Here is a 14481-nt window from a genome sequence, read left to right on the forward strand (position 1 = left end):
TCAGTACCAAGAAAACCTCCTTTCATGGTGCCCTCTTTCCTTCTGCCTTCCATTGCTGAGCTTGAGAGAAGAGTACATTTACTTCACATACACCTAAACTACTCACTCCCTAATCTCTTGCAATTGGTTGTCTCTCACAGCCCATTTGAAATTACTTCTCCCTTGCCTTGATGGGCATTTACGGTATTCTTTCTGTTTTTTAAAGTGATATCTATTCATTATAGAAACATGAAAAGATTAAAAAAAAAGAAAGAAAGAAAGAAAAACAACAACCCCTTTAATCATTCTCCAGAGATGGATATAGTCACAGCTAATATTTGATAACATTTCATCTTATGTGTTAACAATAATTTTTTTAAGTTTTTATCTGTAGTTATATATATATACGCTTATGAATGTAGGGGTGTTTATAGATATATGTCATATACACAAGCATATATTCATATATGCCTGTATACTATGATATATGTAGAGAAATATATATACTGTTGTGAAATTGTCTCAATATTAATAGATATTGTATTATACCTTTTGCATATTTCTGTAGCATGGAACTTTCTCAGCTCATTTGTTATTTGGAAGTGCTTTTTTATTTTATTTTTTATTTTTCTTATTATGTTATGTTAGTCACCATACAGTACATCATGCGATTTTAAATGGTTGTTTAGTATTTTGTGTGTACTGTAGCCTCAGGACTCAATCTTTGGTCATTAGGCATTTAGGATGTTTTTCATTATAAACAAGTATTGGAATTGCTCTCTTCAGAGTTAGCAGTGTCTTCTGGCATTGGGAATGGCTGCTCCATATTCTGAGATGGAACTTCCTTCTCTGCCTTTGATCTTTCTTTTACTCTTAATTTTTAATTCCTCTCCTTCTCCCTAAATGTGGATGGTCCTCAAGGCCCTGTCCTTGGCTCTCTTATTTCAATAGGGTCTCCTCTGGAAAATTCGCCTTTCTCAAATCTACATTTTCAGTCTTGAAATCTCTCACAAGTTCTATCACCTCTTTCCTTACTAAAAAATTCTACCCTAATTCAGTGTTTAAAATCAAATTGGACTTACCTAAGCTCATATAAAATTGAACTTCAGTAACCCAAATTCAAGACTCTATGTGACCTCCAGATTTCTTCAATTGAATTGGTCAATGCAAAGTTTCTCATGTAAACTCATTCTCATTCATCTTTTCTACCAGGTATGTGTGCCCTTTCTTTTTCCTCCTTTCCTTTCCACTGACATTCATCCTTCATGGTTTCAATTGAACATTACTTCTATCTACTTCACCTTTACGGTGCCTGATGTCCTCATTAAAAATAAAGTAGTCTCAGAAATGAAAGTCAGTGATAAAACAGGGTCTGATATGTAATATATCACAGTATTAAAGCACTTGAACAACTTTTGATACTTGAAGTACATGTATCATAAAAGAGTTTTCTTTTTCAACATAGGATGATGGAGACAGGGGAGACTTTGTTCCTGTTTCTCCAAGGATTTCTGACCTGTAGGGTTGTTTACTATGTGCACCCCTCCTGAGATTGCTTTCTGATCCTTGAGATCAATATATAGTGTGTTAGGTGAGCCCGAACTGATGGCACCTCTGACATAGTCTGGCTTACCTGTGATGTGCCCGTCTCACTGAATCATCATCATGCTCTTTAACAAGAAATTCCTAAAAACATCAGCCTACCATGGTCTGTGGGCAAAGTCAAGTCAGGAACTCCAGGTGTGTGTCATTCACCTCTAGTAAAGAATGTACATGTTTTAGATCCCTCATTATAACAATAAAAATATTTCTGTGGAAATGTTAAATAAATAGCACCTACTATTTATGTGTGTTGTGTTACTTAAAAAAACAGTGTGATTTCTGTGTGAAAAAGAAAAAAAAATTGGGAGAGCTATTATAGGAAAGTACTTTCATGTGGAGACGACCATATGTTTGACTAAGGATTTTATCATATTAAGCACCCAGCTGTCTTCAGCCATTGAAGCTTTCTTGGACAGATATGTGCCTCAGTATTCTGAAAGCGCTTTTCTGATTGCCAATATAAAGTTTGGCTTCAGGGACTATCTCTCATATATTTGCCAGAAAGAATGAAAATACCAATGCTTTCCCTCAGTTTCAGGGAGAAAAACATTTTAGAGCATTGGAATGTGGGACTGTGGAAGGTCGTATAATTACCTCCCATTAAGGCCTTTAAAAACAGAATGGCTATTTATATTCCTGGAGTTCTTAATGAATCTCTTCTCTACAGTGAAGGAATGATCTGTGATGTCATTCTAGGTCATTCTGGGTCTCATTTTGAATAGTTCTAATGTCTTAGGTAAATTTGGTTCAGAAAAACATTCCTGTTCAAGAAAATGGATCTGGTACTGGCTCTATCATAAAGTTGTTGCTTAAATCTTAATTCTTTCACCATTTCTGAAGAGGGTGTTTAAGGATAAAAGAAATAATAAATGCTGCAAACATTCTGTTGCCTCTTTAGAAAAGAACTTGAAAGAGAAATTCAAAATTGTCTTGTCCAATTGCTTTCTAATCTCTGTACAGCTCAGCTGTTGTGATGGTTGAGGCAATTAGTAAAAGGTTTGTATTTTAAAGAAATAAAAAGTGAGGAACAAAGTCGGGGAAGAAACATTGTTTCATAGAGGTGACCTTGGTCATCAACTTTATGTATGAAGACGTGACACCACCATTCTGTGCTAACTGCTGTGGGTTACAACAAGGGTCTTTTTTCTTTTTCCAGTGCTGAGGATTTTGTTCCTTTCATGCCTCACGGTCCCCTCTGCTATCCCTTTCTGTATTGCTTTTCTGAGCCCCACCATCAGTTCTTTCCCTTGTGTGCTATTAAGGGAAGAGGCAGGTGGCAGAGTGAAAAGTGCATGGATTTGGTAGTATCAGACTGACCTGGGTTTGTGTCTTGCTTTGCCACTGAGCATAGGGATCGCACTTGTCAAATTATAGTTCCTCCTGTGAAAACCCTGGAATAACTTTCACCTCTCAAAGTTGGTACAAAAATGAGGTGATATCTGGAAAACACCTCAGAATAGTTGCTGACACAGAATGAATGGTCAGTAATTATTAGGCATTATTCTATTTTCATATGTTGTGTCAGTATATTACTGTCAATTTGAGCATAATTATTTTAAGCCTGATAAAAGGGATACAAATTGGCTATTAAAAAAGGAATACATGATAAATAAAAGCAAAAGATATTTGAAAGAGATAGGCAAAAAATAAAAAAAACAAGGATTATTAGCATAGTTTCAACTGAGATATATGTTTTAAAACAAATAAATACAATAGCATTAAGTTCTTAAATATAATTTGATGCCTCTGGTAATCAGTAAATCTTCCTGAATTGGAGGCTGCCATGGAGAAAATTATTTTGGATATATTCTTAAAAATGCAAGTATAGGTTGAACTTGTATGTTTATTTATAAAAGCCAAGTATCATTTCTGCCTGTCGTGTTTTCCATGTCAGGGAAGCTGTGTAGCATGCAGTTAAGACCATGAGTCCTGGAGCTGAGTGTCTGGCTTTGTAACCCAGTTTCCTCAGTTTTTAGCTGTATTACTGTGAGAAAGCTGCCTAACTGCTTTGTACTTCATGCCTTCATGTATAAATTTGAGATTATAATCATTTATGCAGTATAGATTGTGTGCACGCATGATAACTAAGTTAATAATACATGTAAAGGGATTATAGGAGTGGTTGGCAAAAGATAAGTATTCTATATTTATTAGGAGCATTTTTATTGTTATTATTAGTAGTAGCTATGGGATGATAGTGCTACTTGAAAATGATTATGTTTGGTAATCTCCCCAGAAATATTTTATGGCTAACATTGATTAAACATTGAATATCTTCAGAGATTAGAAAAGGCCACTATTTGCCCCTAAAATAAGGAGATTAATATTATCAGTACTTCATTTATTCATTGACAAAGATATTATAGAGATTTGTAGTTGGGAGAGCTACTCCACATGACAGAGTAAGAAGACAGAGTAAGTATTGGGTTGTGCCTAAATTTAGGAAAAAAAATTTTTTTTCAAGGAGGTATAAATGCTTTGTGAAAACACAGATCACATCTTTATTTTGTTGTAAGGTGTAATTCTAACTCCCTGGGACACACACACACACACACACACACACACACACACTCAGTTCAATCCTTTCTGCAAATCTGCAAGGCAGATATTAATATTTCTATTTTACAAATGGGAAAACTGGATATTAGAAAGATTTTGTGACTTGCCTAAGACACAAACTGAGTTGGTGGTGGGGGGCGGATTTCTTGATTCTTCATTGTGGTACTTTGTCTGTCTAAGTTTATATTCATTTCCTGAGAGGATTGCTGTTATTCCACCCCATGGCCCTTTTCTATATTTTGTTATGTTCAGGAAATGTATCATATTTGAAAAGAAAGTCCATTCTTGTCAATCAATCTCTATTAAGAAACAAGGGTGTGTTCAGATGGAGAGCCACTGGAGGTCTGAGGCTTGACAAGCAAAGCTTTGGAAGCAGAAAGCGAAGTAAACTCACTCTAAAGGAATTTAGGGCTCTGGGCATTCAAAAAGGTAGAAGGCCAGAGATGAGAAGCACATGAGAAACTGATCAGTAGACAAACTGGTAAAATGTGACCGTAGTGACAGAGAGGTGGGATTGTAGCTGCGTTAATGAAGCAGGTTCTTGTCAATTTTAGGTGAATCATGCTGACAGCCAGCAGCATGCACCAAAGAGTAAATCATGCTCTCTGGAGGCCTATCACAGAAGGGATGCAACTAATGAGATTCCATGCATCACTCTGATGAGGTATGAACCAATGCTCATCAGGAACAACTGACCTAGAAACTGATGCCAGTATTTCAAGGGGCATCTTACAGCCAAGCCTCTACCAGTATTTTCAGCTCCAGATGAAATATGTGATTTTTCTAAGCCAACTTAGTGACAGAGCAGCCCTGACTTTTTTCCTGCCATTGCTAACAGCATTTTTTGGACATGGTGTGCTTGGGTAAGTCCTAAAATAGAACAAAGCAAAGGTAGGCTAAATCTTCCTGGTCTTGGGTATAGGGGAGGAAATAGGAACTCTGGAGTCAGGGAGACCTAGATTCAAATTCCAGCTCTTCCATTTGGTTGCTGTAGAACTGCATAAGTTACTTACTCTCGTGGTAAATTTTCTTCATCTCTAAAATGGCACAGAGAGTACTTTCTTCAAAATGACTAAGATGACATAGGCAATAGCCTGACATACAACATGTATTTAATAAATTTTGATTCTACCAGGCCCCTTCTAGTAAGGGACAAGAATCAATAGATAATGTGCTGTCTATATTTTCCTGATTATAACTTCCTCGTAATTCTTGCTCCCTTCTTAAAGTTTTAGATTCATTCATTCCTTCAGCAATCAGATGTTGAACGTATACAGTGTGTCAGCAACTGAGCCAGCTACTGGGATTGTAGATAGAGAGTACAGCCTCTGCTTCTGGGTTGTCCACTGATCACGGAAGAACTAATGAATGACTTCCGTACAGTGTGATGAGTACAGGATTCTAAGGGAGCACCTGGGCAAGTGACAGTGATGGGTCATCTGTGGAGTCTTCTGCAGTATGATCATGAGTTAGCCAGGTAAAGGAGGGTGAGGGTGGGGTACATTCCCTAAAAAGGGGATTGAATACAAAAATATGAAGGTCTGGGGCACCTGGGTGGCTCAGTGGGTTAAGCCTCTGCCTTCAGCTCAGGTCATGATCCCGGGGTCCTGGGAGCACCACATCAGGCTCTCTGCTCATCAGGGATCCTGCTTCCCCCTCTCTCTCTCTCTGCCTGCCACTCTGCCTACTTGTGATCTCTCTCTCTGTCTCTGTCAAATAAATAAAAAAAATCTTAAAAAAAAAATAAGAAGGTCTTATGTAGACAACCATGGATGGGTGTCTTTCTTGTATTTTAAAGGTCATTAATAAGGTTTAAATGGCTTCCAGTAAATTAGTTAATTCAACTCTAGTCAAGGACACGTATTTCCATCTAATATCTTTTTTGCCACTCATTGCCCCCCAGTCTTGGCTCCTCCTACTTCTGATTATCAAAAGATTTCTGTGCTGCTTGGCTGTGTAAACTAACCAAGCTCTAGGGCTAGGCCTTACAATTGCAGGCACAGTCTTAGATGTTTTTCTAACCAATTTAACAATTTAGCTATTGTGGACAGTGTTGCACTGACACAGATTTTTAACTAACATCTGTGCTAGTTAAAAAAAAAATCATGAATAAAGTTTTATTGGATATTAACATTTCAAAGCAGTTGCTTCTATACTTTGCATACGGCCTTGAGAGTGTTATAGATTGAATAACCAAAAAGGATTATGACTGTCTTAAAATGCATGTTATCCTAAGCTTCTGTTGTGTTCTAGCACAAAAGAACTAGCTTAAAACATTGTTTGGGTTTTGTTCAAAATATTCCATCAGAACAAAGGACAGAGTTCTGGATCTCTGTACTTAAGTTGGAGTGTGTGTGCTAAGATATGTAGCAATAAACTGAAGTCATTTTCAGAGTGATTCACCTGAGCCCCAAATCAGTCCTCACCTAGACACTTGTGATTCTTATTTTAGCTAAGAAAAAAAATAAAATGTTGGAAAAGACCTTTGGGACAAAAGGATCTTTTTGTTTGTATATTATTGAATATAATAGTCATCTTCAAAATATTGCTTTGGCTTTCTTTTGCCTAAGTACAGGGAAATGCATGATATATAGAGAAAATTATGAATATATCATTTACATTACTAGAAAACAATTGATACCTGGTGACTCAAGATTACAAGGTGTTGCTTATTTCTATATAGAGCTTGGCTATGTCTATATAGTTCTCAGCGCTTCTGACATACTGGTTAGTTGCTTAACTGGGTATAAGAGTATCAATTTCAATAAATCTAACACTTCATGATATGGGACTTAAAGGCCAGAAGCATACCTATATAGTTTTATACTCTGTTGTTTCAAGCCTTATTATTTATCCAAAACTGGAAAAAGCCAACCAAAGTGATTATGGGGGAAAAAGTCTTTAAACCAAAAATGTTTACTTATTATTCTTAAGTATAAGGATCAATGCAGAAAAGCTAACCCTGGTGTAAATGTATGTTCTTGGACAAATATTGGATGTTTATATTTTGTTTATTTCAAGAGCCTCATTTAACTTTTAGTCTCTGAAAAAGTGTTGCAGGTTGAATGTGGTATTCATCTGCAGTGTCCTGATAGATTAGATTTGTCTTGAAAACAGAGAGCAGTAAATTTATAGATGTACTTTATTTTTCATAATCTGGTGTTGAGACTTAACGACACTAAGAGAACAATTAGGAATGGTCAATTTTTTGAAAAAACTCCATTTACTGCATTTAACCACATTGGTGATGGCAGAATTAGGGAACAAAATTAAAACTAAAAATTTCCTAAAGTTATTGTATTTATGTCAGAATTTTTGACTCTTGAGAGACTAAACGTCTTAGTTGGATTCCATTTAATATGAGGTTATCAGAGTGTTAACATGGGAACTACATAGATGTTTAAGACAAGATATTAAAAGACATTTAGAAGTACATTTAAGAAATGGCAGACCAAAGAGAAAGTACTAGTTTGTTCATAGGAACAGTAGATATTAGATGAATTATTTGCTAAGACATTTGCAGGGAAAAGCAGGGGACAGATGCCAGCAACAGACTTGAAGTTCCCCAGAGAGGAAAAGAGGAACTATGATAGCACAAAACCATACGATCAAGGTATTAGAATGTGAAGTCTGACAAAAGCTCCAGGCCATATGGAGCCCATCCCATAATTGTGAAATGGAAAAAGGAAGAGATAAATGTATCTCTCCATCCTTGGTTTCCAAAGAAACAGGACCTCACATTGAAAGTGCTCAAATATATTTAATTTAGAACAAGAAAATCAAAGATAAATTTAGCTATGAAAACAAGATAATTTGTATTGATAAAAAACCATTCTCTTTCCAGGCAATAAATTAATTAAGGTTTATTTGAAAAAACCAAAGTGGTAAAGTGGGCTCTCAGTCCAGTTTATTATGTCATCGGTGTGATTATAGTACCAATCAGTTGCCCAAAGAATTAGTGCAGAACAGATATAGCTTATATTAGGTTATTAAAAAAAATTGTTAGCATCAGAAAATACAAGCATCTGTATTTTATATGGCTCTAATGAAAAATGAAGAACAAGTGGGAGAGTAAGTGGAAGTATGACAGAACCGAAGGAAATTTCTGAGATCCTCTGTTGAACAGGAGGAGGAAATTGATCCCTATTTCAAACACTCTCTACAGAAGGTGCTTTCCTAAGTTTCTCGGATTGCTGGTACTGTTGTCTAGTAACCCAAGGAAACACAGGGCTAACCAGGTTATGGATGCACAAGAAAGTGAGGCTGGCAGTTATACCAAAGGCTCAGTAAAACCCACTACTGGCTGCTTGGTCTAATTTGCCAATACTGAATTTACATCCCTTCCCCTGAGTAGAGAAACATTTCCTTTTTCCTGTATTCTGCTTAGTACCTTCGATTTTGCCTTTTGTGTCTCTGAGAAACCCTCCCATATTCCAGAATATCTCTGGGAGGGGTGCCTGGGTAGCTCAACTGGTTAAGCCTCTGCCTTCTGCTCAGGTCTTGATCCCAGGGTCCTGGGCTCAGGCCCCACACTGGGCTCCCTGCTTATTGGGGAGGCTGCTTCTCCCTATCCCGCTGGCTCTCCCTGCTTGTGCTGTCTCTCTCTCTCTCTCTCTCCCCCCTCTCTGTCAATAAATAAATAAATCTTAAAAAAGAAGGAAAAAACCTCAGAATATCTCTGGGAGTCACTGGGAGTTTCTCATAAGCAGTCTCTGTTTTTTATTGTGGGGTTTCTCCAGTTGCATCAGGACTGCCCCCAGCTATTGCTTACTGAAGCCTGCCCAGGAGCGGCTTGCAATAGTGGGCAGCTCTGCTCATGTTCAGGGGCAGGGATGGCTCTCATTGCCATCTCATTGTTCTCATCCCACTGCTCTGACTGAATCAGACTCTCACAGGTTCCATGGGGCCTCCTGCTGGGTAGTGGGTCCCATTGCACTGGTTGCTGCCTCTGCCATTTGCAACTGAGCAGTGTCACCGCTGCTTCCAGGTTTGTGTTCTGCCCGTGAACTACTTGTATTAAATAATTTTCTCGTTTTGTTGTTGTCATTTTCTTTCTTTAGAGCAGCCCCACAGCAGAGTTGCTGGGACTCTAGTATTACATCTATTTCTTTCTTACAGTCCTCTCCTTTTTTAATTTAGTTCACCTTTCTAGATTTATCTTTGCTTGACTCAACTCACTGTGATATCACAGTGTCCCCTAACACGTTAAGAAATATTTACATTTCAGTGTATTTCACTATAATTTTCACCTTTACAGACTAGACAAATACATTTTCAAAGTACCAAAGTACTGGGAATCTTTATGAAAAAGAAGCTGCATTTTATTTATCAGTGTATGTCATATATTGGCCAGCATTCCATCTTAAATTGTGTTGGCCGGAATTTTATCTTAATCAGTTTAATGTATTTGAGAAACAGTTATCAGGTAAGGTAAGAGACACTTCAGTCACAGAAGAATTGTTATTAGTTAAAGTCTTATTTTCAGTTTTCTCTTTTAATTTTTGTCATAAATTAATTCTCATTATTTTTGCTGTGAGTCAAAAGTCCTTCGGTTAAAATAAATATATATTCTATCAGATGCGTCAGAATTGGGTGAAGGATTTTTTCTTTGTGGACATAATCATGCTCTACTTGTTACAGTCTCAAGATTTAAGCTAATTCAGCTATTTGAAAATCTATTATTTTTTCAGATGTGAGATTTTTAATCACTCATGATATGGTTAAAATCATTAGCATGAGAAATCTTTCATTCAGTGTTATTTGTGGGTTTATCTGTGTTGCTAATTGTATAAAAGAAGTTACATTCAGTTCAGATATTTCATGCATAAGGTCCTATGACGGGTACTGGGGATTTGGAGATGTGTTAAACACAATAAAGGTATGCAGGTGGTGAAGGGGTGGGGAAAGGGAGAGTTTGTTTCAGATGGAGGGAATGGCATGTGCAGAGAGCATCGTGAGTGGAAAATACATGGGCCGTGTGACGTCAGGTGAATGGTCGGCCCAGCTAAAGTTACAGAAATGGGGTGTTTGTTCCTCTAAACAATATAATCTAAGATTGGCGATTACATTGCACAAACCAAGTCTCATGACTTATAGATGATTTTTTCAAATGATTCAAGAGCAAATTCTAGGTAGTATACAGATGCTTAAGTAAAACCTGTTTGACGACAGGAAAGCATTTTAAGACCAAACAAAAACAAAAATATGTTCTGATATTAGGAAGATAGTGTAGGTAGATTTCAAAAAGTGAAGTAGTTTGTCAAGAGACTTATAGTGACTGAGGAAACTGTAGAATTATCATGCAATAATCAAAGCAGGGAATTCACATAATAAGAGATCATTGTAAGAGTTATTGATATGAATGTAACACCTGGAGCTGCCACTGGTAATGATGTAGCTTCAGTTGAAAATACCTGCTATCAGCATCTTTTATGAGCAAAGAAGTGCTAAAACAGCTCCCACATAATCCATGAGGGAAATTTCTATTAATGGAACATTAGTGCTGAGAAAGGATCACGGTGATCTGAAGCTATCAGAGACCTTATGAATATTTCAGCTGGGATTGCTTTTAGAGAGTATCTATCTAGTTCCATCCCTTATTTTATAGATAAATAAACGAGGGTTCAGAGAGGTAAAGCAAGTTGCTCAAAGTCACACAGCTGGTTAGTAACAGAGATGGCCCTTATGTATAGCACTTGTCTTACAGTTTTTCCTCTCCTTATCCACCCCTTTTATTAGCGAACAAAGCAAAACAAAACAAAACAAAACAAAACCAAACCCTCTTTCTGTACTCTCAAAGCTTCTGAGTTATCCACACATTGCAGTTCTGACACAAAGTACCTGGAGTTAGCACAGGCTCCACAGGCTAAGTGTTCAGTCCTATAAGACCTACCCCCATGTCACATGCCATTCACAAGCCCCAGGTTGTCACTGGTACTTCTAATCAACAAGCTGTAAATCAGGAGTTTCCATAAGCCCCTCTTCAGCCTTGTTAATTTGCTAAAATTGGTTCACAGAACTTAAGAAAAGTGCTATCCTTACTATTTTTGGTTTACTAAAAGGGATACAACTCAGGAACAGCCAAGTGGAAGAGAAGCATAGGACAAGGTATAGGGAAGGGGGGCATGCAGAGTTTCCATGCTCTCTCCTGAAATCGTCCATATGTTCATCAACCCGGTAGCTTTCTGAATCCCTTCGTTTAGGGTTTTTGTGGAGGTTCCGTTACACAGACACGATTGATTAAATCACTGGTCTTTGGTGGTGGGCAGGCTTTCTCCTGTCCTGGGGAGTCTGGGAGGTGCTGAAAGTTCCAATACCCCAATCATTCGGTTGGTTTCTCTGGCAACCAGCCTTCATCCTCCAAAAGTCACCTCTATAATATAGACTCAGATATTGTTGAAAAGGACTTGCTATGAATAACAAAAGACTCCTATCGCCTCTATCATTCAGGAAATCCCAAGGTTATGAGCAGCTCTGTGCCAGGAACCAGGGATGAAGAGAAAGTATATATTTCTTATTGTATCACATAAATAGAAGGTAGTTAGATAAATAGGTATTTGTGGGAGAATTAAGTGGCCTTTCCAAGTCACTTAGTTTCAGAGTAATAATTAATAATAATAACAATGTGGTCCTTTACTTTAAGGTTTGCAATCTTTCTATCATATTATATCACCTTTTGTGAATAAATACATATTTTTTGATCGAGGTGATAATATGATCCAGAAACACGAAATTTCAACTAGAATTGATTTGTATTTCTTTCTGTGAAAATTAAGTGACTTTGAGATATTTTGAGATAACACGACTAGTGATGTGAATTACTTTAGCTTCCCAGAGATCAAAGGGACCTTATATTTGTTATAATGTGTATGTATGACATATGTTTTAATATGACATTTAATAAAACTACTCAGGTGGAGAAAGCTCATCAGGTCGGGTAGTTCTGTTGTCCTCACCTCCACTGGATCAGCAGACCATGAGTATCCATGACTAGACAGTAAGATCACAGGATTCTGAGAGGAATGTGGCTTGTGAAGGGCAATTACATCAGATGAGGCATTTCAAATTTCAGTATTAATGGCCATATCTAAGGATTTTAATGTCACAATATAAAATGTATGGAAACATGCAATCTTAATTATCTTAGTAGGTCAAGCAGTTTGTCAAGGTTGCAGTCCTTGAGAAACATCAGTACTGTGTCAGGCTGGGCCCTAGATGGTTTGGAGACATTCCCTGCTTGGTCCACCCCACCCACTGCTGCTCAATCTCCTACTACTGGCAGGCTGGAGGAGCTTATCCAGCTATGTGCTTCATTCATTGCAGTGAGACTGGTAGAAGCTGTGTGCCTTTTCTAGAAAACTGGAAGTTGATATCCCAAACCAGGAAGAATCCTGGAGATAGTTAGCAGGAGCCAGAGGGGAGAAGCAGAAGGAGGAGAGTGGAAGGGATGAGTGAATGGGCCAGCAGAAGGGTCATCTGGATGAGTCCTGGGGTAAAGGTGATGATTACCTTCAGCCATAGACTTGGGTGAGCCTCCCTCATTGAAAGGGCAGCAAGGGGGAAGAGCAGGTAATGAGGATGGAGTGTGGTTGCTCAGGATCCTGGGGAGAGGCAGAGATTAGAACCTAAGGCCTAAACCAAACACAGGGACATTAAAATCCCCTTGGATACTCGGGATAGGCATGTGAGAATATGCAGCTCCCAGCCAGGATGGCTGGTGCAATGAGAGCAAAATCTGAGTGGAAATGCACAGGTGGAAAGAAAATTTAGACTTCTATAAGAGGTGCAGGTCTTTGGAGTAGCAATTCTCTAACCTGACTTTGCATCAGAAACTTCTTGGGATTAGGTTCCTAGGTTGGTGGTTAGGAAATACATTCTGACTTTATCGGTTTTAGTTGAGATCAGGAATCTGCGTGTGTATTTATTTATTTATTTATAAGATTTTATTTATTTATTATGGAGAGAGATAGAGAGTGTGAGTGTGGGGAGGGGCAGAGAGAAGGGGAGAGAGAGAATCCCAAGCAGACTCTGTATCCTGCGCAGAGCCCAACTGGGGGCTCAATCCCAGGACCCTGAGATCTAGACCTGAGCCAAAGTCAAGAGCCAGACATTTAATTGACTGAGCCACCCAGGCACCCCAGAATCTGTGTTTTGAGAAAGAATCCTGTAAGACTGATATACAACTGGATTTGAGGTTACATTCCTCTGGAAATTATTTACAATACTGACAAAGTGATTCTATGTTTAAGTTTCAGTGTTTAATAAAGACTTTGGAATATTTATAAGAGATTACGTTCACTTTAGCAAATGTCTTTTGTCTACATGAGATCATAAAAATAAGAGGCAAGTCTTTTCTTTCCTACTCTTTTACTCTTACAGCATTGGAAAAAAAATTTCATTTGAAATAAACATCTGTGGGATCAACATACAGATACAAAATTGAAACATAATCTCATGCCCTGGTGCTTAATGGAAATGAGTACCCACGGACTAGACTCCGGGCAGGAGTAAATAGAAGTATTGACCAGTAGTCAGAAGAAATCATTGTAGCATTTATAAAGGATGAGTGATGCCTCTTCAGAAATGTAGCACAAAATATGCCATTTGAAGGAATGCACACAGTATTAACCTTTTTATAGTTCACATCATTAGAATGTGTTGTTGAATATTTTCAGACATCAGAAAAGATGGATTTACCATGAGGCAGCTTGTTAGAGCAGAAAGAGCTCTTGATTTCAATTCAAGGAATCCGGGCCCTACTCCTCGTTCATCTACCAAACCAATGTCCCTTAAGAAAGGAGCGGGGCTACATGTGCAAAGCTTTCCAAGATCTAATATTCTATGATATTTGTCATTGTAATTTAAGATTCTCAGACAGAAATGGGTCAGATGATTGCAGTATTATAGCGATTGGCAGAAAAAAAAGTGCATCAATACAGCTTATGTTCTTCCAGTAAGAGGCTACGACTAACAAGATCATTTCTGGATTTGCCTTTTATATTCCCTAAATCCTTAAAGCTCTTTTAATTAGGAAAAAAAATGACAACCTGTGTTTTCCTGGCTCCTTGATCTCTTTTCTTCCTATAGACCATCCTAACTTGTCATTCATTCATTTACTTATTCATTTAACAAATATTTATTGACATGTATGCAGGGCACTTAGTATGAAAAATCTACTCCAAAGGAATTTAAAGATTAGTGGAGATAATGAGAAGTATAGTGTTCCAGAAAAGAAGAAACACTATGGTAGAAAATGATTATCCTAGAATTCAGCTAAGAGAGCTTATTTCTGATGTGATTCATATTTATAGAGACGGCATGGGAGTGATATCCTAAAGTTCA

At 37.7% G+C, this 14481-nt stretch overlaps 1 protein-coding gene across 1 annotated transcript in view; it reads left to right on the plus strand.

Annotated features, from left to right (window-relative positions):
• Positions 1–14481, plus strand: part of NXPH1 (neurexophilin 1) — a gene marked incomplete at its 5' end in the record, with an annotated part of 290310 nt that overhangs the window by 222695 nt on the left and 53134 nt on the right. The gene's annotated exons all lie outside the window — the stretch shown is intronic.

The sequence above is a fragment of the Martes martes genome (genome assembly GCF_963455335.1).
Source record: "Martes martes genome assembly, chromosome: 11".
Lineage (NCBI taxonomy): Eukaryota > Metazoa > Chordata > Mammalia > Carnivora > Mustelidae > Martes > Martes martes.